The 24,534-nt window shown below is 34.0% G+C and overlaps 1 long non-coding RNA gene across 2 annotated transcripts in view; it reads left to right on the top strand.

Annotated features, from left to right (window-relative positions):
* LOC143252410 (uncharacterized) overlaps positions 1–5,023 on the top strand; it is a 102,541-nt gene extending 97,518 nt beyond the window's left edge. For both annotated transcript variants that reach the window (XR_013028980.1, XR_013028979.1), the window contains exons 2-4: positions 3,301–3,459; positions 3,933–3,960; positions 4,184–5,023. This is a non-coding gene — a long non-coding RNA (uncharacterized LOC143252410). The remainder of the gene's footprint in view (positions 1–3,300; positions 3,460–3,932; positions 3,961–4,183) is intronic.
* The last annotated feature ends 19,511 nt before the right edge of the window (positions 5,024–24,534 follow it).

Genomic DNA, 24,534 nt, shown 5'->3' on the forward strand with positions numbered 1-24,534 from the left:
TGTATTGGAGTGTGAGTGCGCGTATATATTAGTTTACTGTGTACCTGTTACCAAGAAAGAGCGAAATGACTAAGTTGTGCTAATTTATGTAATGCCTCGATGTTTGGATGTAATTTCACTTTTCGTGTTTACACATTCTACAGGGGATTTATACTTTCGATAATTATATCAAATATTACCGTTGACAAAGGGGTGTGAGTTATGCCGATTAGTGACATAATTCAAAGATGTTTTATTTCTGTTTCACAAATACACTCACAGTATTATACTTCCACAGCACCCGAATACACAATATGTCGTCTATTTTCTTTTCTGTTTTTCAGTTAAGTTTTCGTTGTTACTTTTATTTTATTTTGTCTATATGACTTATTGACTTTGGTTAATGAATGACCAGTATTAACAGAATACCACGAATAAAACGTCATGTAAATTTAAAACATAACATAATGTTCTTATGTAACACAGCGTTCTTATGAAAACAAACGTGAGACCCATAAGTGACATAGCATTCTTATTAAAACCAAACATTAATCCCGAAGAGTAACACAGTGTTCTTATTAAAAACAAACATGAATTCCGATCTGTAATAAAGTATTCTTCTTAAAAACAAACATTAATCCCGATATATAACATCGAGTTCTTATTAAAAACAAACGTAAGTACCGATTTGTAACACAGCGTTCTTATGCAAATATAATCCCAATATGTAACACAGTATTTTTATTAAAAACAAACGTGAATACGGATGTGTGACGTAGCGTTCTTATTAAAAACGAACGTGAATACCGATGAAATAGCGTTCTTATTGAAAACAAACGTGAATCCCGATGTGTCACATAACTTTCTTATTAAAAATAAGTATCAATATCGATATATAACATGAAGTTCTAATTAAAAACAAACGTGAATCCCGATGTGTCACATAACTTTCTTATTAAAAATAAGTATCAATATCGATATATAGCATGAGGTTCTGATTAAAAACAAACGTGAATACCGATGAAATAGCCTTCTTATGAAAACAAACTTGAATCCAAGTGTGTTACATAGCTTTTTTATTAAAAACAAATATCAATATCGATATATAACATGGTGTTCTTATTAAAAACAAACGTGAATACCGATGTTTGACATAGCAGTCTTATTTAAAAAAACAAAAAACACGTCAATCCCATTACGTAACAAAGACTTCTTATTAAAAACAAACGTGAATACTTGTATGTGAAATAGCGTTCTTATTAAAAAAAACCTGCATCCTGATATGTAACAGAGTTTTTATCAAAAACAAACGTAAATACCGATGTGTCACATAGCTTTATTGTTTAAAAAAAGCCCATCAATCTCGACATGCAGTACGGTGTTCTTATTAAAACTGGCCAAGCGTGTCAAGGCGTTCGACTCGTAATCCGAGGGTCGCGGGTTCGAATCCCGGTCGCACCAAACATGCTCGCCCTCCCAGCCGTGGGGGCGTTATAATGTGACGCTCAATCCCATAGTTTTGTCAATCCCACTATTCGTTGGTAAAAGAGTAGCCCAAGAGTTGGCGGTGGGTGGTGATGACGAGCTGCCTTCACTCCAGTTTTACACTGCTAAATTAGGGACGGCTAGCGCAGATAGCCCTCGAGTAGCTTTGCGCGAAATTCAAAAACACACACTCTTATTAAAACAAACGTGAAACCCATGTGTGACATAGCGTTCTTATTAAAAACAAACGTGAGTACAGATGAGTCATAGCGTTTTCATTACAAACAAAGATCAATCCCGAATAGTGTAGTACGGTGTTCTTATTAAAAGCAAACGTGAACAGGATATATAACATGATGTTCTTATCAAAAACAAGCGCCAATCCCGAAAACTAATACAGTGTTCTTATTAAAAACAAACGTAAATACTAATTTGTACATAGCGTTCTTATTGAAAAATATCGTAAACCCCAGTATGTAACACGGTGTTCTTATTTTAAAAAAAAAGTGAATATCGATGTGAGACATAGCGCTTTATCAAAAACAAACGTGAATTCCGATCTGTAACAAGGTGTACTTCTTAAAAACAAACGAGAATACCGATCTGTAACAAGGTGTACTTCTTAAAAACAAACGAGAATACCGATGTATGACATAGCGTTCTCACTAAAAATAAACGGTTATCCCGATGTGTAACATAGTGTTCTTACCAAAAACAATCGTGAATTCCGATGTGTGACATAGCATTCTTATTAAAAACAAACGTGAATACGGATGGGTGAAATAGCATTCTTATGAAAAACAAACGTTAATCCCATTATGTAACAAAGACTTCTTATTAAAAACAAACGTAAATCCCGATGTCCATCACAGTGTTATTATTAAAAACAAACTTGAGACATAGCGTTTTATTAAAAACAAACGTGAGACATAGCGTTTTATTAAAAACAAACGAATATACCGATATGTAACTGTGTTTTTATCAGAAACAAACGTAAATATCGATGTGTGACATAGCGTTCTTATTAAATACAAACATTAATCTTGATTTGTAACACAATGTTCTTATATAGGACAAAAGTAAATACTATTGTGTTACATAACGATCTTATAAAAAACAAACGTGATTTCCGATGTGTGACATAGCGTTCTTATTAAACACAAACATCAATCTCGATATATAACACGGTATTGTTAATAAAAACAAATCGTAAATACGGATGGGTGAAATAACGTTGTTACTAAAAACAAGCGTGAATACAGATGTGTCATAGCGTTCTTATTACAAACAAACATCAATCCCGAAAAGTAACAAGACGTTCTTATTAAGGACAAACGTAAATACCGATGTTTGACATAGCGATCTTATAAAAAACAAACGTGAGTCCCGATATGCGGCACATAGTTCTTATTAACAACAAAAGTGAATACCGATTTGTGACATAATGTTAATTAAACAAATGTTAATTAAAACCACAGTACAAGGATCACTAATAATAATTAAAGCTAAAGTACACGGATTACTAGAAATAATTAAAACTAAAGTACAAGAATCAGTAGAAATAATTAAAAGAATAGTACATTATTGACTAGAAATAAAATAAAATCAAAGTACAAAGAAGATTAGAAATTATTAAATCTAAAGTACAAGGTGTCTCGAAATAATTAAAACTAATATACAAGCCATATCAGTGTTAGCTTTATAAAGAATATTTATATTTTAAAGTTTGTGTCCTATTTCTTTACAATGTTGGTTTATAAATGTAAACTATGAGTTACTCAACTATTCTGTCTATTTTCATGAACAATTCCATATTTTATTATCTCTTACTACTAGATGGCGTTTGGTTTTGTCAATAACAGGCCTGACAGTCTTCATACGTGAAAATATGGGGAAGCCACGAACAAAGAAAGATAAATTCGGATGTTAATGGTCAGAAGAAATCCCATGTGCATGGCATGGGGTGAAAACTAATCTGGAACTAAAACATAATTTGTGAGTTATAAAAAAAGCAATTACCTGTCACCGTATTGATCTGTGCTTTTTTAAACTTATCTTTCCGCTTACCTGTTTTTTATCTTACTGCAACTTGTGACACCTTTCAGATGTTGAGTGCACACACACAAATCATATTTTAAACTTTAAAAGTAAAACATAATTCTAAATGTATACGAATAGTTTTACTCAGAAATACTTTAGACTTTATAATTTTGTAATGTTCATTCAGTGTCTGTCACAAATAAGAATGAAAACCAATCAATACTTTCATGTTTGTTTACATGTGAACTCTGACGAGTTTCTCCAGTAGACAATCTACCTATTGATATTTAACACCTGACCAAATCCTATGATTGTACTTGTTAACTAATTAGCATTTCTTCACATACTAATTACTCATGTCTCGTTCTCAATTTTCTTACTGGTTTACTCACAATAATATTTTTTCTTTTTCTTTTATTATATTACAGAATTTGATCTGAACAACGACCACGACTTGTGAGTAACTTTCAGAGTTTTAGTGCACACCTTTTACATTAAATATTAAACATTAAGTAAAGCATGACTCTAAATGTATATCAACAGCTTTACTCAGAAATATTTTGTAATTTATAATTTTGTGACATTCATTTAGTGTTAAATCATAAAGAAAATGAAATTCAATCCAGATTAAACAGAGAACATTATTTACTACTTGTTTTACATATATCGTAAACCGTAGTGTTTGTCCGTCCGTTCACCTGTTTCCTGTTTATGACGGCCACTTCTCGTATTCAGTCTGAAGAGCTACGGATGAAGTCAAAGTTCAACATTAACTATTTAAATAATAGAAGAACAGGTACGAATAATGTTGACAACAAACAAGATATTCAACACTAACTTGTTATGAATTAATTACACTATCATTCACACATGAACATGTGACGTAACGATATGTTATTGTTGAGTGGTTCTTAGTATGACTGTAATACTGAATTATTACTTCTTGTAGTGGTTGTTATAAGTAGGTTTGTGTCTGAGAGAAACATAATTAATAATATAAATAATTTAATTTGTTTGATTAACATATAAACCTTTCCCGTTATGAGAAATGAATGTTCTTCTATATTAAGAAATTAAATAAGGAATTTGTTTTTGAATTTTGCAGAAAGCTACTCCATGGCTATCTGCGTTAGCCGTCCCTAATTTAGCAGTGTAAGACTAGAGGGAAAGGCAGCTAGTCATTACCACCTACCGCCAACTCTTGGGCTACTCTTTTATCAGTAAATAGTGGGATTGACCGTAACTTTATAACGCCCCACGGCAGAAAAGGCGAGCATGGTTGGTGCGACGGGGATGCGAACTCGCGACTCCCAGTTTACGAGTCGAACGCCTTAACCTACCTGGCCATGCCGGGCCACTTTAAATAAGGAATATAGGTTTAGACAGTTTGATAAATAACAACAAAATATACTAGTTATTCAAACTGATATTTACGGAATTCTGTTAAGTTTTGTAAAAAGGAAACTATATTTGTTTTTACTACAAAAATAACACACGTATCATTTATTTTATTCGATGTTATACCTGCAAAATGTTTATATCTCAATATATTTTTCAATAAATTATTTATTGACATTTTTATTCAGATATTTTGTACTTGATATAAAGTTGTTATTCCCGATTTATTTTAAATATTACGTACATTACAATTTTCCATGTTAAATGTTGAGATTTATTTGCATAGTTATATTTATATTTAATGGTTTGTTTTGATTTACAGAATTCTACCAATATACTACAACATAATTAACTTCAAATTTACCTGCTGAAGTGTTAGTGGAAACTATAACAAGAGACGAAGGAGAAAACGGATTTTTGTTCGTCTGCTAATTTAACTGGATGAATTCAGAATATTGGAAATGTTTGATTAGCTGACAGAAACTTTATTTTGAAAAAATAATGTAATAAGATTCTCAAAATTGTTTGTTAGGCACTGTTTTGAAACAAAATTAAAACTATACACACATGGAAAGTTATACCAGATTATTGTATATAGTAAAAAAATATCTAGTTTCATAATATTTTCGATAGAATATGTTTTTGTTCTCACGTAACAGCTATTCTTGTTCAATATGTAAAAATATTTTTGCTCGTACAAGCCTTGAAACTCTCACCCATGTTTCAACTTGGTTCTGCTGCGTTGTAGCATGTAAAGAACCAAGCACAACGCTTCACTAAAACATACTCTACTGTCACAGCTGACAGCTGGTTTCCTATTTAAAGTAGAACACAGTCTTCAAAGTTGACAGAAAAGAAGCACCAGAAACAGGAAGTGTGAGGAGAGTAAAGTATTTATCGGAAATATGTTTTCAGTGTAAGGAAATATTAACATTGATACGATATCTTACCAAAATACACATGATAACAGGAATCACATTGAGAATCTCATATTGACTTGGTGGAGGAACTTAGACGAGCACTTCTAGGAAAGTGTCCTCAGGATGTGTTTGGAGTGTGACTTCTCTTCTTGGAGGAACACACTAGTGAGATAACGCACAAACTAGGTATTTTCTTCTCCAATCTTGAAAGTACGGGTCACTAAGTTGGGTGTAAAAATGACATTCTTAACTGTAGATATGGTGGTCGGTCCACCTTCTTTCCCATGTTGGTGGAAGGGACATCTTAGGAAACACAGTACATATAAATTAGTCCACCTTCGTTCCCAGGATAAGGTGGGGAACATCCTTGCTAACACAATACCTCTAAACAGGCCCACCTTTTTTCCTATATATCTTAGGGGAATATCTTAGCAAACACAATACATATAAACTAGTCCACCTTCTTTCCCAGGATATGGCGGGGAGCATCTTTCTCAACACAATACATCTAAACTGGCCCACCTTCTTTCCAATGATAGGGTGGGGAGCATCCTTTTCAACACAATACATCTAAATAGGTCCATTTTTTCCCATTGTAGGATCGGAAACATCCTAGCTAAAATATTACATCTAAAGTGGTTCACCTTCTTTCCCATGATTGAGTGGGGAGTACCCTAGCTAATACAATACATCTAAACTGGTCCACCTAATTTCCATACCAGATCTCCAAAGAACCAACTCGCAGGAGATGGTATGAAGGGAGTTTTCAGCTGACTCGGATATTCTTTGGCTGGTACAGCTCCTTCTGAAACAAGACAAACCTTTTAATACAGATGAGCCATCTTCTCTGTTCGTTTGCCTTAGATATTTGCTCTTTAGGCAATTGCCATCTTAACTTAGGAAATTTCTTATAATACAGCGTATGTCTTCCAATAATTTGAGAAGACACCAACTTCCTATTTCTAGCTCCCTCTATAATTTTGCGCTCTTGAAACTTAAAAAATTGTGCTTTGTTTTTCAACTTATATTTTTTACAAGTTAATATTACTATTTCTCTATATTTTGTGAGAGAAGAATTTCCTCACATAAGTGAAATTTCAACAGTGGCGAGGAAAGGAAAGTTACGTGTTGATGACATGACAGCCACTTCTCATATATCAGTGAACACCATTATGTAGTCTGCGACTTCACTTCCATCTATTTTACTCTCTTTCATCCCTTCGATTTCAATAGGAAATTTAGCAGTAAGTCAGCTTGTTTGTTTATGTCCATCTACTTCTTTGGCTTTGTGAACTTCCCATTGAGAACAGTATTCGACCATCCTCTCATTATGCAGGCAAAATGTCTCATGTATGTTCCATGCAAACTCTTTTCCCTCTTTCTCAGTCCCTTTTGTATTGATCTATTCCTGATGCATTTCTTGTTTTTGCTCTTTTACTTATATTTGCATACATACTGATTTCTTTTTTAAACCAACTAAAATTCCACGACCATATGTCTTGTTCTCGTCTAGATTCACAAACTGTGGCATATCTTTTGAATGCCTAAAAAGCTGATCCATTTAGTTCAGTTCAACTATCCAGCACACAATTACCCTGTCTTTTACTGATCCTTCTTTGTTTACTTCCTTACATTTTATGTCTTCATCTCATGTCAGAAGTACTTCATAGAGATGCTGATTAATTTTGGTGAACCAACCATCGTATCTACAATTAAGGATGTCATTCTCTTTTTAACACCCAGTTGAGTGAGACATACTGTCAAAATGGGCGAAGACTGTACCTGGTTCATGAGTATTGTGTCCTTCCATTGTGTGTTCCTCTGACTAGAGATGTCACACTCCACAGAGATGAATTTGAACACTTTTCGAAGGGTGCTCATCTGGGTAAATTATACACTGTTTCCTCAACCAAATCACTGTGAGTTTAAGTAAGATATCGTAATAATTTCTTACACTGATACCTCGACTCACACTTCCCACCCTTCCTTCCCACTTCTGGTACTTCTTTTCTAGGAAGCAGCTGCGACAGAAGAAGTAAGGGGTGGGACTTTCAGAAGTGGTGGCGGGCACAAACAGAACGAAAAAAAAACATCATATGAGAAGAGGTATCTATCAGAAATATATTTACCGTGTATGAAAATATTAAGTTTTAATAAGTTCACAATCAACCTGCAACAGCCTTTTGTTTCACTACAGATGTGAGACAAAGATGAAAATCGAGATAACCAAAAATGTATTAAAATTTTATGTGTGTAATCTTGTGTATATATAAATAACTATAAATAAACTTATATTTAGGTCCTTCTGTTTGTTTGTTCCAAAGTAGAATTATTTAGCTTTCTTTATGCAAAATATTTACCGTCATAACTTATCTGTATGTTTTACCTGTAAAGGCAGATCACATATATAATGACACATTTAAAAGATGTAACAGTAATATCTGATTCAATGTAGTATAAAACATCAATTATGGTAAGGATTTTGTTTAAAAAAATTGTCTGAAATTTGTCTGATATATTTTCATTACAATGTTCTTAACCAATATGATGAATATCTTTATATTTGCTAAGTTAAATACAACCATGTACTAAATGTATAAAGTACTAAATAACTTACATTTGATCGTATCTTTGTATAGTTTTACTTTTATTAGATAGGCTTTTTTAAAAGATTCTAACAAACAAGCTTTTAAATCTTCGCAACATGTCGATCCTACCTCATTCATTCAATATTCAATTATTATTATTTAACAGAAACTGAACAAGAAAAAACATTTCTACATTTACTGAAATATTGAAAATTGTTCACGTGTGATAATTTAATATGATCACATTTTATATTTATTAGTAATATACACAGGGTTTAGAATGTTATATTAAAATAATTTTGAATAACCAAATCAGCATCTTGAATATAAGGTTAGAGTTTTACAGTAAGAACAAAGCTATATTTCAACATTATTTGGTATTTAGTATGTAGTTTGATGTCACCAGGACTTTGTTACATTTGGTAAAGTGTGTGATTGTTATGGAAACTAATCATGTACGTGGATTATGATGATGTGTTCAGATGAAGGACTTTTTAAGATGGAGATAGTTCTTAAATGTAGTTGAATTAAGAAACAAAACAACATACATCAACATCAAAACCATTATTAAAGTTGTTTCTATATCAACTATTACCCTCACTTTCAGTTAATAATTATCACTTATTGTTTTATATGATATATATTCATTCATTCACCACTTGATTCCATCAAGGAACATAGGGCCGCAATCGCTTGCGGATTCTTCAACAGGTATTTTAAGTGAGTAGGTTGTTAGCCCACTGCACCGAGCCGTCCCTAATTTAGTAGTGTAAGACTAGAGGGAAGGCAGCTAGTCATCACCACCCACCGCCAACACTTGGGCTACTCTTGTACCAACGAATAGTGGGATTGACCGTAACATTATAACGCCCCCACGGCTGGGAGGGCGAGTATGTTTGGCGCGACGCGGGCGCGAATTCGCGACCCTCAGATTACGAGTCGCACGCCTTACGCGCTTGGCCATGCCGGGCCATGATATATATTACTTTCAGTTATATTGTTGTTATGTGTTATTTTACAATTTCAACAACTTTCATTAACACTATATCACTGGTATACCTTCATTAACACTATATTAGTCCTGCATGGCCAGATGAGTAGGAGCTTGACTACCAATTTGAGGGGGGCGGGTTAAATCCCCGTCCCACCGAACATACTTGCCCTTTCAGCCATTTAGGCCTTATAAAATTATGGTCAATCCAGCTATTCATCACTAAAAGCGATGCTTAAGAGTTGGCGGTGGATGGTGATGACAAGCAGCCTTTCCTCTAGTCTTTCACTGCTAAATAAGAGATGGCTATTGAAATGACCCTCGTGTAACTTTGAGCAAAGTTCAAACTTCTCCAAATCGATTACCGCAATATCACTGGTATACCTTAATCTGTAAAGCATATATTCTACCTTTATTTCGGTATAGTTGAAGTGGGTGTTTACTGTAAGCTACTGTAAAAATACCGTTTGTACGAAACTCACACCAATAATAGCTTCGCCTCAGTCACAGTGACATCATATCGTTCTTTACCTGACGAGAATCAACTTGTTTGTTAGGTTGTTTGATAACGTTTTACCACATCTATTGGTGTTAGACCTAGATTGTTTGTTTTGCAAATGTCGCGTAAAGCTACACGAAGACTATCTGAGCTAGCCGTCCTTATATGAATGTGTGTTTTCTTATAGCAAAGCCACATTGGGCTATCTCATCAGCCCACCGAAGGTAATCGAATCACTGATTTTAGCGTTGTAAATCTGCAAAATTAGCATATCCATCCCTAATTTAGTAGTTTAAGGAAGACAACATCATCACTCTCTGCCAACTCTTGGGCTATTATTTTACTAACAAGTACAGGGATTCACTCACATTATAACGCCCACGACTGAAAAGGTGAACATGTTTTCTGTGACAGGGATTCGAACCCGTAATCCTCAGATTACAAGTCGAATACCTTAGATCTAATTGTTTACCTACACAACGGTTATATTCTAACGTGACGTTACATCTACATTTCTCTTTTATAGACCATATTATAGTAAAGTTTTTAATGTATGATTCTATCCAAATATTCACATTTCTTATCAAACAAGTACCACCTACAAGCTGCTAAGTATACGTACAGTTTCTGAGATAATATGTTGATGATATAAGTGGAATTAATATGTTAAAATTACTCAACACTAACAAGTTATAACAAAAGTTATATTATATTAGTGAACTACTGATCCTGTTTGACAATGAAATGATAAAAACATTTTGACAAACACGGTTATTAAATTACCAGTAGTTCACACATTAACAATAGTTTATATATTAATATTATGTTTCACATACTAGCTTATATACATAATAATAACTGTGGGCTGGGATAGAGTATTGTTTTAGATGGGGTTGGTTGGGTCTGTATCAAAAATTGTTTCCAGTTCTTGAAGCTTTTGTTTTACGGTTACACTTACGGGTTACAGAGAAGAAAACAAGGTATATAAGTTTATAATACACGATACTCAACAATAGAACCTTTTTGATGTAACTTAAACACTCATGTCTTGATATGTAATACTGACTGTGGGCTACGCAACTTGTGGATATTTTTTGTTGATATTCTGGATGAACAATGAAATTAAAACCATGTTTGTTGTTTTATTTGTCCAGTGTCTATTTTTAAAACACTTAAAGATACCTATAACATTATACCGTGAAGTTTCAATAATAAATATAATTAGGTGACAACATTCTCAAAATAATGAACAGATTAATTCATAGTAAAAAGAAAACACTGATTGTTACTGACCAATCATACAAATCACAGGCAGTTGCGAATCAAGATTGGTTTAGTAATTAATTTTATGTTACTGCATGATATTTTAAATTGTTTACATATTGAATCATCTTTATGGGAACAAATACCCTGGTACCTTGAAGCTGAAAACATGACAAAATAGACTTGTTGTGGAATTAAAATATTTATAAATATATAACATTTTATATAGAAAGTTTACTAGCTTATAAATTTTGTTTTAAAAATGGCAGACGCTTATAATAGTTTTGTGAAATGTTATTTTTTGTGAAACTAAAATAATGTTTTCTTGGAACTGATGTACAAATATATAATGAACATATACACAAATACTTGTTAACATGTTGTTTGACATCTTGTATCTCTAAACATCAATGTTTGTATCGTAGTGGACATAGTAACAGTAGAAAAAAATTTATATGAAAAGTGACAATGGCAAATGTAAATAATGAATTCTAAGTTCTTGAAAACTGATTTCAGTTTAACAAAACCGGGAAATCAGTTCATAGAATTTCTTGTATCCCAAGACTGGTTATTTCCAGTTAGTATATCAATGTTTGGATACTTTTCATGTTATGGTAATGATAATAACCCGTAATTGAAAGTAAAGGAGAATATATGTTAGCCACATTACATATGTCATCTCAGGTGTTGAAGAGGTCTCTCCTCAAACACTAGTAATAGTTAATACGTCAAAATGTTTCTGATGTATTAACCAGTCAGTGAGACCCCCAGTGGTACAGCGGTATGTCTGCACACTCACACCACTGAAAACAAACTATAACATGATACTTTAGACGAAACTTTATATAAATCCAACCAAATATAATAGAGAAACAAAAACAAGAGAGAGATATCAAATAAAATCATAAACTACAGAAGACATCTTGATGTATTCCTATGTTTGTTTTATCAAGTTCTCTATATGTATTAACATCTTTCTCTTTTAGCGAGTAAAGAATTAACTGTTTTAAGATATTTCGCTATAATTTATTTCATCTAAGAAAAATAGTTATTCTGTAGTTTTTAAAACATCTACAGATGGCGAAAGTGCTTTGTTGTATACCCTGTGTCGATAGTCCCTGCTATTTCTGTACTATGTATTAAACATTCAAATAATGTTAAACACACACACACACACGTACGTATAGAACAGCAGCCTCGTTTTCATCATATCTGTAATTCTTTTCTGAAACCTTATAGTCAGAAAGAAAGATAAATTATAAAGCACAATATCCACCATAAGTCTGTGGGCTTAATACGATAAATATCAGATTTTAACACCCGTGGTTTACAGTGCTGGATTAAGGTATAGTAGGGATTGGGTAATATTTTAATGTAATACTAACAACAATAATTCACTCTTGTCTCTATTCTACTAGATTCACGAACCATGATACTGGTGGCGGGTATAGGGTAACTCAAAAGTGTTGAAGGTAAAATCACCAAAAAGTTAACTACAGGGTGTCCCAAACACATGTATACACAATTTGAATTATTATAATTCACTCAAACTTTATTTTTTTACAGGCGCAACTGATATGAAGTAATGGTGGAAAAAAGACTAAGCTTTGAGAAAAGGAAATTTATTTTAAAGTGTTACTGGAATTGTGAGAACGTATCTGAAGTGTAAAGACAGTTTAGAAGGGAGTTTCAAACAGATCCACCAACGTTACCAACCATTACTTGCATCAGAGATAAGTTAGAAACAAATGAAACTGTTTAAGATGTCCATAAAGGGCGTTCTGGAAGACCGCGGTCGTCCACCAGTCTCATACGAGAAGCAGAGCTGTTGGAAAGTCTCCACCAATCTCCAAGAAATTCAGTTCGGCAAACACCCCGTGAGATAAGAATCCCCAAATCGAGCGTCCATCGCATGTTGAAGCGCGTCATTGGAAAAGTTTTACTCCGGCATTAGTCCACATCTTTAGTGAAGATGATTCTGACTGGAGAGTTGAATTTTGTGAGTAGTACTAGGCACAACCTGCAGAGAATGCACAGTTTCCAAACAAGATTGTCTGGAGTGATGAGGCCACATTTAAGTTAAATGACTCAGTTAATCGCCACAATTGTACCTACTGGGCACATCAGAAACCGCATGTTACGGTTGAATACCACGTAAACTTACCAGGGGTTACAGTGTGGTGTGGATTATCAGCTTTGGGCGTAATTGATCCATTATTTTTCGATAACACAGTCACTGGTTTCGTTTATCTGAACTTGCTGCAAGAATCTGTCATTCCACACATTCGAGAACAATTTGGAGATGAGGAGTTTTATTTCCAGCAAGATGGAGCACCTCCCCAGTACCATCGTAATGTGAGGGCCTATCTTGACTAAAATTTGCCAAACAGATGAATTGAGCAAAGAGATAGCACTGAATTTCCCCATGTTCAACAAACCTCACACCTCTGGACTTTTTTTTATGGGGATACGTCATAAATAAGGTTCATAGCACAAAACCTGCAATAATTAATGAGCTGAGAGCAGCAATTGAAAGAAAATGCACCCAAATTCCAAATGAAATGATTCGGGAAGTTTGCAATTACATCTGTCCGCGTTATCAGTAGTGCCTGGATCAGAACGGTCGTCAGTTCGAATACCTGCGATAACTCAAAAGATTCTACACTTGTCTTCTTAAACTTGGATTATAAAACCTAGATACATCTTACTAAACACTGTATTTATAATTATTCAAAATGTTTATACAGTTTCGGGACACCATGTATATATATTTTAATATATATATATACTATTGTCGATACAACGCTACGGGCAATGCCGTTCTTTAGGTATCACTAACTGAACCGATAATTAATCTAATTAATTATTAAGATGTTATGAAAGTGTGAACTCAGTTACAAATGAAATAAATGAAATTTCAAGGAAGTGGAAGAGAGAAAACAAATATTTTGATGCGGTCGTATATGGAATAAAACAGTTCACGAGTGATATATGTTTTAATCTAATTTCACGAGCATCTCGTACTGCGCATGTCATGACGTTTTATCTACTTTTTGTCTAAATTATTTCAATAAATATAGAATAAAACCTTAGCAAATAATCCATACTTCAACAGTAAACAAGTTTAAAGTATTTCATTTTGTACAACAATATTTTAAAAAATCACAAATTAGCTCTAGTGTGTCACGAGACATTTTACCTGTGTATCTTCTCTTCTGTGCTTGATCCACCAACCCTCCAATAAGTATGATACTAAATACAAATTGCTCACTATAAAATCGTCATTGCTCAGACAAATCATAACATTTATAGCCTTCTATTTTTATTTATTTTTTGGTTACATCAAACAGAAAATCACATCTTTCTTTCCACACCCACCTGTCACACCCTCTTTTTCAGAATTTGTTAATAGGTCTCTCATGTTTAATTCTATACTATCTATAATTAATAGAAATGAATATTCAAGTAAGTACTTTATTTCATGTTTATTCTTTATCTATAATTACAAAAGTAACTGAAATATGAAAGTAGAGCCCTCTTTAGGTTAGTTAAAGTGAAATAAATAGTAATATAAAAAAATATTCCATGAGGAACACATGTATCTGTTCGTGATGTATGTAAATTTTGTACTTAGGACTAGAACAGTGGTTCTTAACATGGATTCAATCGAACCCCAGGGGTTCAGTGAGTCAGTCTCAGCGGTTCGGCGGAGATTAAGACACGCACACTGTGTGTGTGTCTGTTCCGTTCACCCCACTCGTATGATTCGTGACGTCATGCTCCACTTGACCATCATTGGCTGCAGCTGATCATGTCACATCACTTGGTCTTAATATATGTGCTGCAGGAAACTTCGCGCGCTTAGCAGTCGACTTGTGACTGTAGTAATCGTGCGTCATTCGTGATTTTTTTCCTAATCTTTCAATCCCTTCATACTAACTATGTCGATCAAAAACAGAAAGTGGTCGGACGAATACGTACAATATGGATTCACGTGTATAACCGAACATGATGGGAGTCAGCGTCCTCAATGCATGATTTGCAATGCCAAGTTGAGCAATTCTTGTCTAGCACCTGCGAAACTAAGAGAACACTCCCTAAAGCTGCGTAAAGATGGAAAATACAATAAACACAACGCCTGCTGAATTCAAGGTAAAGAGAGCCAGGTTCGATGAAAAGGCTACTTTGCTTGTTCTCGGCTTTGTACCCATCGACAAACCGATCCTAACAGCATCGTACAAAGTTGCGTACTTGATCGCAAAGCAGAGCAAACTACACACCATTGCTGAAGCACTTGTAAAACCAGCTGCATTGAAGATGGCGAATATTATGCTGGGAAAAGCTGCTGAAAATAAGTTATCCCAAACCCCTCTTTCAAATGACACCATCAGCAGCAGAATAGATTACATGAGCGATGACATCTTGGCTCAAGTAGTTGCAGATCTTATTTCAAGCCCAGCAAAATTCAGCCTTCAACTCGACGAAACCATCAACGTTTCCAATCTAAGCCAGCTTGTTGTATTCGTGCGCTATGTAAAGAATGACGAGATAAAAGAAGATTTTCTATTTTGTAAGCCTCTTACAACAACAACTAAGGCAGCCGGCGTGAAAAAACTTGTGGATGACTTCTTCAGAGACAACGATGTTTCATGGGATATGGTTTCTGCAGTTTGTTCTGACGGAGCTCCAGTCATGCTGGGACGAAACTCTGGTTTTGGTGCGCTAGTAAAAAGCCGATGCACCACACATCATTGTTGAGAAGCATGTGTTGGCAACAAACACCTTGCCTTCAAAACTGGCAGAAGTATTAAAAATTGTAGTGGAATGTGTGAACTTTGTGCGAAATAGTGCCCTGAAGCACCGCATCTTCAAAGAGCTGTGTAATGAAATGGGCTCTGAATTCGAGGTACTTCTGTACCATTCTAACGTTCGGTGGTTATCCCGGGGAAAGGTGCTGAATCGTGTTTTTGCCATGCGTGTGGAATTAGTCCTGTTTTTGTGAAAGCACCAACATTGTCATCCAGATTGCTTCGAAAAATCTGAGTTCATTCTCATTTTATTGTACATGGCCGATATCTTCAATGCTGTCAATCAACAGATGCGGGGCAGTAGGGTCAACAAACGACGAACAGAGAATGATAACTTGGCAAACTTTCCCCTGCTGGACGCCAGTGTAAGTAAGATCGAAGATGTGTCTGAAATCAGAGACATTTCTGTACCCGGGGAACTGAAGCAAGCAATTGCCATGCACTTAGATGAGCTCGCAAAGTCTCTCGACGGATACTTCCCCACCAGAGAGTCATATCCAGCATGGTGAGACAGCCGTTCACTTTTAGTGCTGCAACAGCAGATGTCAATGATGAATACCTTGCCGAAATCATTGAACTTCAGCAGAGCCAGGTTCAACAGCAACTTTTCAGAACAACAACTCTCTCAACGTGTTGGTATCACCAAATCGTAGCGTACCCTCTTATTGCTAAGAAAGTCCTTGAGATGCTTATACCGTTTGTTACAACGTACCTTTGCGAGCAATCCTTTTCGAGATGGTAGACGTAAAAACGAAGAAAAGGAACAGACTTTGTTGCGAAAATGATATGAGAGTGGCACTTGCCAAGGTGAAGCCGCGCATTTCTGAACTTGTCTCTGAAAGGCAACAGCAAAAGTCACAATGATTTGCAGTAAATATTCATTGAGTTATGTTTTTGTTTTTGTGTGAAATGCATGTTTTGTTAGTTTTGTTCTTTGAACACAGTGATATTGTGTGCAACTGATGCATTGTTCACTCTGTGCACTAATAAAATATCTACTTATGTTTTGAATTTGAAAAAAATCAATTTTATTTTTTAATTACGAAAGGTTTAGTGAATGCAGGTACGAAACTGCCGGAGTTCAGTACCTCCAACAAGGTTAAGAACCAGTGGACTAGAACAACAGATTATAAAAACACACTAATACCTTTTATTATTACCTTAACAAAGGCATGCAAATAATAGATACATATTAAACTTATATGTCTCCAGAGTGATCACTCTTAATCAGATATTTTGTACTTGTACGACAGTCGGCTCCGATTAGACGAGCTTCATACCTCCCACGCATTGACTGTTTCTCACAGAACACGGTAAACCTATATAACAATGGACTGATAGTTCAGTACAGCTGGACATATGATAATTTCTCGTTAGAACGGATGAGTTGATGGTTACATTATGTGGATTGGCGACAATGATTGAGTAATGATTGTTTATTTTTGAAGTTCGCGCAAAACTGCACGAGGGTTATATGTGCTAGCCGTCCCTAATTTAGCAGTGTAAGACTAGAGGGAAGGCAACTAGTCATCACCACCCACCGCCAACCTTTGATCTACTCTTTTATTACCAACGAATAGTGGGATTGACCGTTACATTATAACGCTCCCACGGTTGAAAGGGCTAGCATGTTTGGTGCGACGGAGATTCGAACCCACGACCCTCAGATTACGAGTCGCATGCCTTAACACGCTTGGCCATGCCGGGCCCCAGAGTAATGAACGTGTTGAATGTCACATAACATTCAGTAGATCCTGTCGATTACTCCCCACTTCCAGGCCGCGTTGGCGACGTCTGGCTTAGTTTATCACAGTAATGAGATATGCACACCAACACAGAGTTAATCAACCAAACACTTTATCGATGTTCACGAACTTATGTCCCTTATATTGATATTCATTCGATGTTATCGTTTTAACTGGTATAAACCGACACTGCTGTTGACAAATGGATGTTTTACACCGAGAACGACATGCTTGCTCTGAAATTTCTCCTCCTTGACTTGAGCGCCACGTAGTGACTAACAGTTAAGCGAAACCAAAATCATAAAGCTAACATAAAATGGTGCATTTGCTTATCACCAAATCTTACCTAATACATAATAGTATCTCTTCAGCAATGTAAGTCGATAGCACAGTATAACCTTCGTGTTTCCCAAGTGATTTATAACTTATAATCGCACCAATAGTTGTTATATATGGTTTAAAAGGTAATATACTGTTATGGGTTTAAAACTACTTAGGATAAACGAAGATAGTTTCATGTCACAGTTTCAGATTATTTTCTGAAGTAAAAATGAGTAAATCAGATTTATTTCAATTTTGTTTCGTCGTTAAAAAGTCAGTTACGAGTTAGGGTAGAGAAAATAACAGATAATATATACAGTTTTATTGAAAACAAACATTTGAAATGTATTTAGGAGGTTTTAGAAATTACATTGTTTTTGTTTGTTTGGTTTGGAATTTCGCACAAAGCTACTCGAGGGCTATCTGTGCTAGCCGTCCCTAATTTAGCAGTGTAAGACTAGAGGGAAGGCAGCTAGTCATCACCATCCACCGCCAACTCTTGAGCTACTCTTTTACCAACAAAAAGTGGGAATGACCATCACATTATAACGCCCCCACGGCTGGGAGGGCGAGCATGTTTGGTGCGACGCGGTCGCGAACCCGCGACCCTCGGATTACGAAGCGCACGCATTAACGCGTTAGGCCATGCCAGGCCCTCTAAAAATTACATAAAACAGTATTTTAAGAGAAAAGTATTTTAAAGTTAACATAAAATTAACTCTGCATACAGACCATTCAAAACATATACTTGATATATTCACGGAAAAATCTTTAGTAAAAATATTCAACTGAAAAGACTGCAAAAGTTGAGAAGAAATGCATATTATATTAAAAGTTATAATATTAAAACTACATACAAGTAAAAATAGGCCTGTGGTTGATCTATTGAATTGACACATTATGGAGAGAGTTAACTTTACCGACACTGCCTTTGTTTTTTTTTATTAAGAATCCTCTTGAAGAGGCTTCATAATCACATACATTACAAACGAGACATGTACAAAGATCAAATAAACTTCTGTATAATTAGATGCACCTCACACTACCTGTAATAGTTCACAGCAAAGGACATAGTTCACACAGCGTTCTGAACAAGGACAAGCAAGTCTAGAATAAAATTTAAATAAAACATCGATATTATTACGAATATTTCGAATAATCCAAACTTATTTACTTTCTTAACTGAGCCTTGTAAAAGGATAACAGATTTAAATGAATAATTTTTGGCTAAACAAATTTAACTGACAGTCACAATACAATATCTAGCTAATCAAAAACATACATTGTAGGTTTTCATCTTTTCGCACTCCGTTTAGGGAGCCCTGTACAACAGTTCACCGTTTCTGATTAATTGGTACTGATTTTTGAGTGATAAAGAAAATAGTATCAAAAACTAATGTCCATAAGGGATAAACCATTGGACACAGGCAATATAAGTGTTTGTTTCGGTGTGTTTACCACATAATGAACATAAACTGGTATCGTGTTTTTGAATATGAACAAGTTTATTGTTCGTCATTAAAACATTGTAACAAAACAAATAATCTACATCAGCAAAGACAAAAACCCTTAAATTGGTAACAAGTATATTTATGTATTTTTTCCAAGTTAGTGTCTGTTAAAATATATTTCCAAGCAGTAATTTCTTCTGTGACGGGGCTGAAATTCTGATATAATAATTATTTTTAACAGGTAGATCAAGTGAATAACATTTTCGCCATCTGAATCGAACACCTCAAAAGTAAATTGTGTCGTACTTGTAATTGGGGGGAATCTTTCTTTCAACTAAGTATTTCTATTCTTCTGGAATAGCATCATATAACGTTTTGTAATACCGTTTGACTTTAACAGGTAGAACACTTTCAGATACATCCTGACATAACTCGATAATAGCTTTTAAGGAAGCCAACGAGGGACAAATTCGTAAGTGAAGTCCTTTAAGCGAATCAGTCCCGCGCGAGTCAAATTTTTACTATAGAATGTACTTAATTCCATATTGGGAACAAAAACATTGAGAACAGTGGTTACCGGAAAACAGTTTCACATATGTTGTGGGTAAATGTCACAATATCGCACGTCATACCCAAGATTTAAATCGCCATACTTGTCTAAAAGATGAGCAAAGATGATAAACAGAAATGGAGACGTGTTGTAATCGGTTGATCTGAAGAACCATTTTAACGTAAACGTCGCATTTTTATCTTGATGTCTGTTAAATTGAGACCACCTTCCAAGATCACAAAGAATTTTATAAAACGTACTCTTTACCTACATTAAAGACAGATGAACAATAGCTATCTGAGATGGGATTTTTTTTTGGAACATTATCAGTTGCCTACGTAATAGTGAGAATTTCTACTAAACATCTGCGATGATCATTATGCCTCAAAATTATGGGCGTTAGTTCTCCATTTACAATCAAATGCTCGTATATCTCTTTAGAAGTATGAAAAATGAGAATTTAGAGGCAAATTAGAACAAATTTTAATATTTGAAACCGTACTTAATTAGTATAGGTATTTGCAAATTTCAAAGTCAAAGAGAAGAATAATTTTTTGGTAAATTTGTGAAAGGTCCCGTGTTTTATTTAATTTTCTCTGAAACTGCTAAGTTATAAAGCAGTAAAAGTAATAAATAATTTAGAAATTCTCAAATATCTTTTCATAATGACGTCTCGATCATAAAGTAAAGAATTTAACCTTTTTTTTCGTAATTATTTCAGAGAACAAAGATCGTTTGTATCTAAAGTTCACTGTAAATGATTTGCCTATGAAATGTGATTGTTGATATAAATGCAGTTATATAATTAGTACGTAGGTAAAACGCAAACTATGCTTTTAAGAAAACTTTATTAAAAGTATTGACAAGTCTAAACACAGTGAAACCGTTTATGATTGTTTGAGAAACAAGCGTTTTACTTATATTTCGTGATGTTGGAAAGAAATTACCACGTTCCACAAACTCTACTTTTATAATCTTCAAAGTTTACACGATTGTGAGCCGTTTTGTTATCGCAAATTAATCTATTTTGTATTTGTAAAAAGATAAAAATCTTCATTTCGAAAATGTTACTAATGAGTAAAGAAAAAATATGGTCTAAAAAGTATTTAAATGTTGGATTCCCATTGTTTTCGGTGAAGACTTATTTTTCTATGTCACTAGTACTCGCATTTGATGATTCACTGATACTACTAAATAACATTACAGATTTCTTTGATAGAGATATATTATGTTTTTAAGTTTTCTTCACGACTTACACTGTATTATCAACAGAGTACCAGGTAGTTAGTACCACTGAAAACATCGTTTCAGGTGTAAGAGAAAAATTGTTTAATCAGTGATGTGTTATTCTTATTGCCTTGTTAAATGTTTTTGCTCGTGTTTAGAAAAATGGTGTACATTTTAATGACATCATTGAAAGTAAAAGAAAAGGAAATCGTCCTTTTACTTTCAATCGCAAGAGTTAATTTTCAAAATATTTCTTTAATTCGATGTATTCTCTCGAATGACCTATTTATTTTAACATATAGGAAAATAATTTTTACTCTAGAAAGTCATATTTTGCAATTTCTTTGTCACTCATGTGCTATATAATTTTGAAGGGGAGAATCATTCAAAGATTCTTGATCTTCCTTCATGCATTTTTGTAAGTTAGTAGCAAAGTGACGTTTGAAATCCCTGGGAATCGATCCCTGTACTTGTCGCATGCTAAGCGAGCGCTCTACCACTTGAGCTACGCCCCCTACTTTTCTCATACTTTACGAATTTAGTCCCTAAACTCATCAACATAAAATTTTGTATCAAGTTTCTAAAAACGTCAGATTTTGACCTTGCAGTCTACGAATATAACAAGAGAAAAATTATTCACATCATACACTTCTCTCCAGTAAAACATAATATAAAATAAGCACTGCAAAAGAGAAATGAGAATTGTGAAAGGTCTTCCCTAGAACTTTACACTGAAAATGAAAAAAACATAAAAAGCTCATACACGACATTGCAGAGAAACTAATAACGAACATGCCATAATATTTTTTTGACATTTGAGAGCAGCTCTCCTAGAAAACCTAGTTACGAAGCGTCAAGATACCTCACACATCTACGTGAAAAAGTTGTAATCATATATGCAAATGAAGAAGACGGTTTATTGACATTTAATTTATCATTATCTCATACACGTACATTAAAGTTTTAGCTTATCTTTGTAAGAATAATGAGAATTCTTTACAGTGAAGTTGCCAGCCGTGGATCAATATTTATCGCACGCTAGAAGAAGAGTAAGTGTTCTACATTCCTTCTTACTCCCATTACATAATTTCAGTAAGTTTCTTTAGCCACTTCATTGTTACATAAGTTATTCGTGAATCCTGTTTTGATACAGCACGATTTGTTTTAATTCAATTACACAAGTAAAGTAAGAGAAAACCGGAAAAAATAAATATTTCTCTTCTCGAGCTATTTCAAAAATTTATATCATAGAAAACAAGCGGTTGGTCATATTGAGAAGATGCATACTCACCATTAAGAAGAAAGAGATGACAAATGATTAAACGATGGAAATAGAAAAACTACAATAAAGACAAACGGGGTTATAAACACAATTGAAACATTGAAAAATTACTTCTACTAATAGCTCTTTTGTGTGCAAATTAAGCATGAACAATTTCCTAATTACTGGTCGAGGTGATGGTTTATTGAGAGAAAGATGTATACCAATTCTTAGGAAACTTCGTGTAAAAATGGACGCCTTATTATTGTAAAGTTTCACGTGTACCAGTACTATTTAAATTCAATTGATGTTTGAGTAAGATGATTAAAGTTATTGTCGTATTTTTTCTTCCTGAATATTCTAATAGCAACCTCAGCTTCAGAGAAACGAACTGAGAACGGGTTTAATACGCTCATATTTCTGTCTCGCAAGCACAGCTAAGATCTTACTAGAACTTTGAAGGATCGATCGAAACAGTTCTGTTGATTAAGATTTGTCTGTCCATACTCATTGGCCAATCCAAGATCACGAAGAATTTTATGAAACGCACTATTTACCTACATTAAAGACAGATGAATAATAAATATCTGAAATGAGATTCTTTTTGGTACATTATGAGTTGTCTACGTAATAGTGATAATTTCTACTAAACATCTGCGATGATCATTATGCCTCAAAATCATTGGCCTTAGTACTCCATTTACAATCAGATGCTCATATATCTCTTTTGAAGTATGAACAAATTCGAATTCATAGGCAGTTTAAAACAGATTTTAATATTTCAATCTATACTTAATTAGAATTAGTATTTGCAATTTTCAAAGTCAAACTGAAGAATAGTTTTTGGTAAATTCGTGAAATGTCCCTATTTTACATACTTTTCCCTGAAACTGCTAAGCTATAAAACAGGAAAAGCAATAAATATCTCAGAAATTCTGAAATAGCTTTTCAGAATGATGTGTTGATCATAAATTGAAGAATTCGACATTCTTCTTTCGTAACTATTTCAGGGAACAAAGGTCGTTTTGTATGTAGAGTTCACGTTCAATGAATCGTATATGAAATGTAATTTTTGATGTCACTGCAGTTATATAATTAGTAAGTAGATAATACGCAGAGTATGCTTCTAAGAAAACTTTATTAAAAGTATTAACAAGTCTAAACACAGTAAAACCGTTTATGATTGTATGAGAAACTAGCATTTTACTTATATTTCATGATTTTGGAAAGAAATTACCACGTTCCACAAACTCTACTTTTATAATCTTCAAAGTTTACACGATTGTGAGCCGTTTTGTTATCGCAAATTAATCTATGATGGATTTGTAAAAAGATAAAGATCTTCATTTCGAGGAAGGTCATTTATGAGTAACAAAAATATGTCTGACCTGTGAATTCTTTGGCCGATGAATATATCATGGTGATTTCTTCCTTTTTCATGTTTATTTCAGGTGTTTGTGTTTGAATTCAGCTGAGATAAATATGTTTCATTCAGATGCAAATATTAACTCTCATACTATTCATCAATATTTATTACATTAGAAATCGGGTTAAGGTGCCACACATTAACTCAATTAGTTTGGAATGCATTAAATAATTCAAGAACGTTCATCGTATAGTAAAAATTTAGGTTACATCTAATCCAACACATTACTGAAACTGGCTAACCAATCGTCAGTTATGACAGTGCGTCAGTCTCATGCATTTAATAGTTTGAAAAATGTCTGAAATTCAGTTAGAATATCGTAGTATTTTTAATAAAATGTTTAAAACTCGATAAGAGTTTGAAATATAACAAATTAACAAAATATATTTAAAACTTGAATATGGTTTTAGATCGTTCCTAGTTGTTTTTATCTTTTCCTTGGTGACTAATTTAAATAATTGTGTTTCTGTACTATGAACATAAGCAGTATCAAATAACTAATGTCAAAAACATTCTTTAAAAAAGATTAAAAATGGAAATTGTCTTTAAAACAAGATCTTACACTGATGCAAGTCACTTATT

The sequence above is a fragment of the Tachypleus tridentatus genome, chromosome 6, assembly GCF_004210375.1.
Source record: "Tachypleus tridentatus isolate NWPU-2018 chromosome 6, ASM421037v1, whole genome shotgun sequence".
Taxonomy (NCBI): domain Eukaryota; kingdom Metazoa; phylum Arthropoda; class Merostomata; order Xiphosura; family Limulidae; genus Tachypleus; species Tachypleus tridentatus.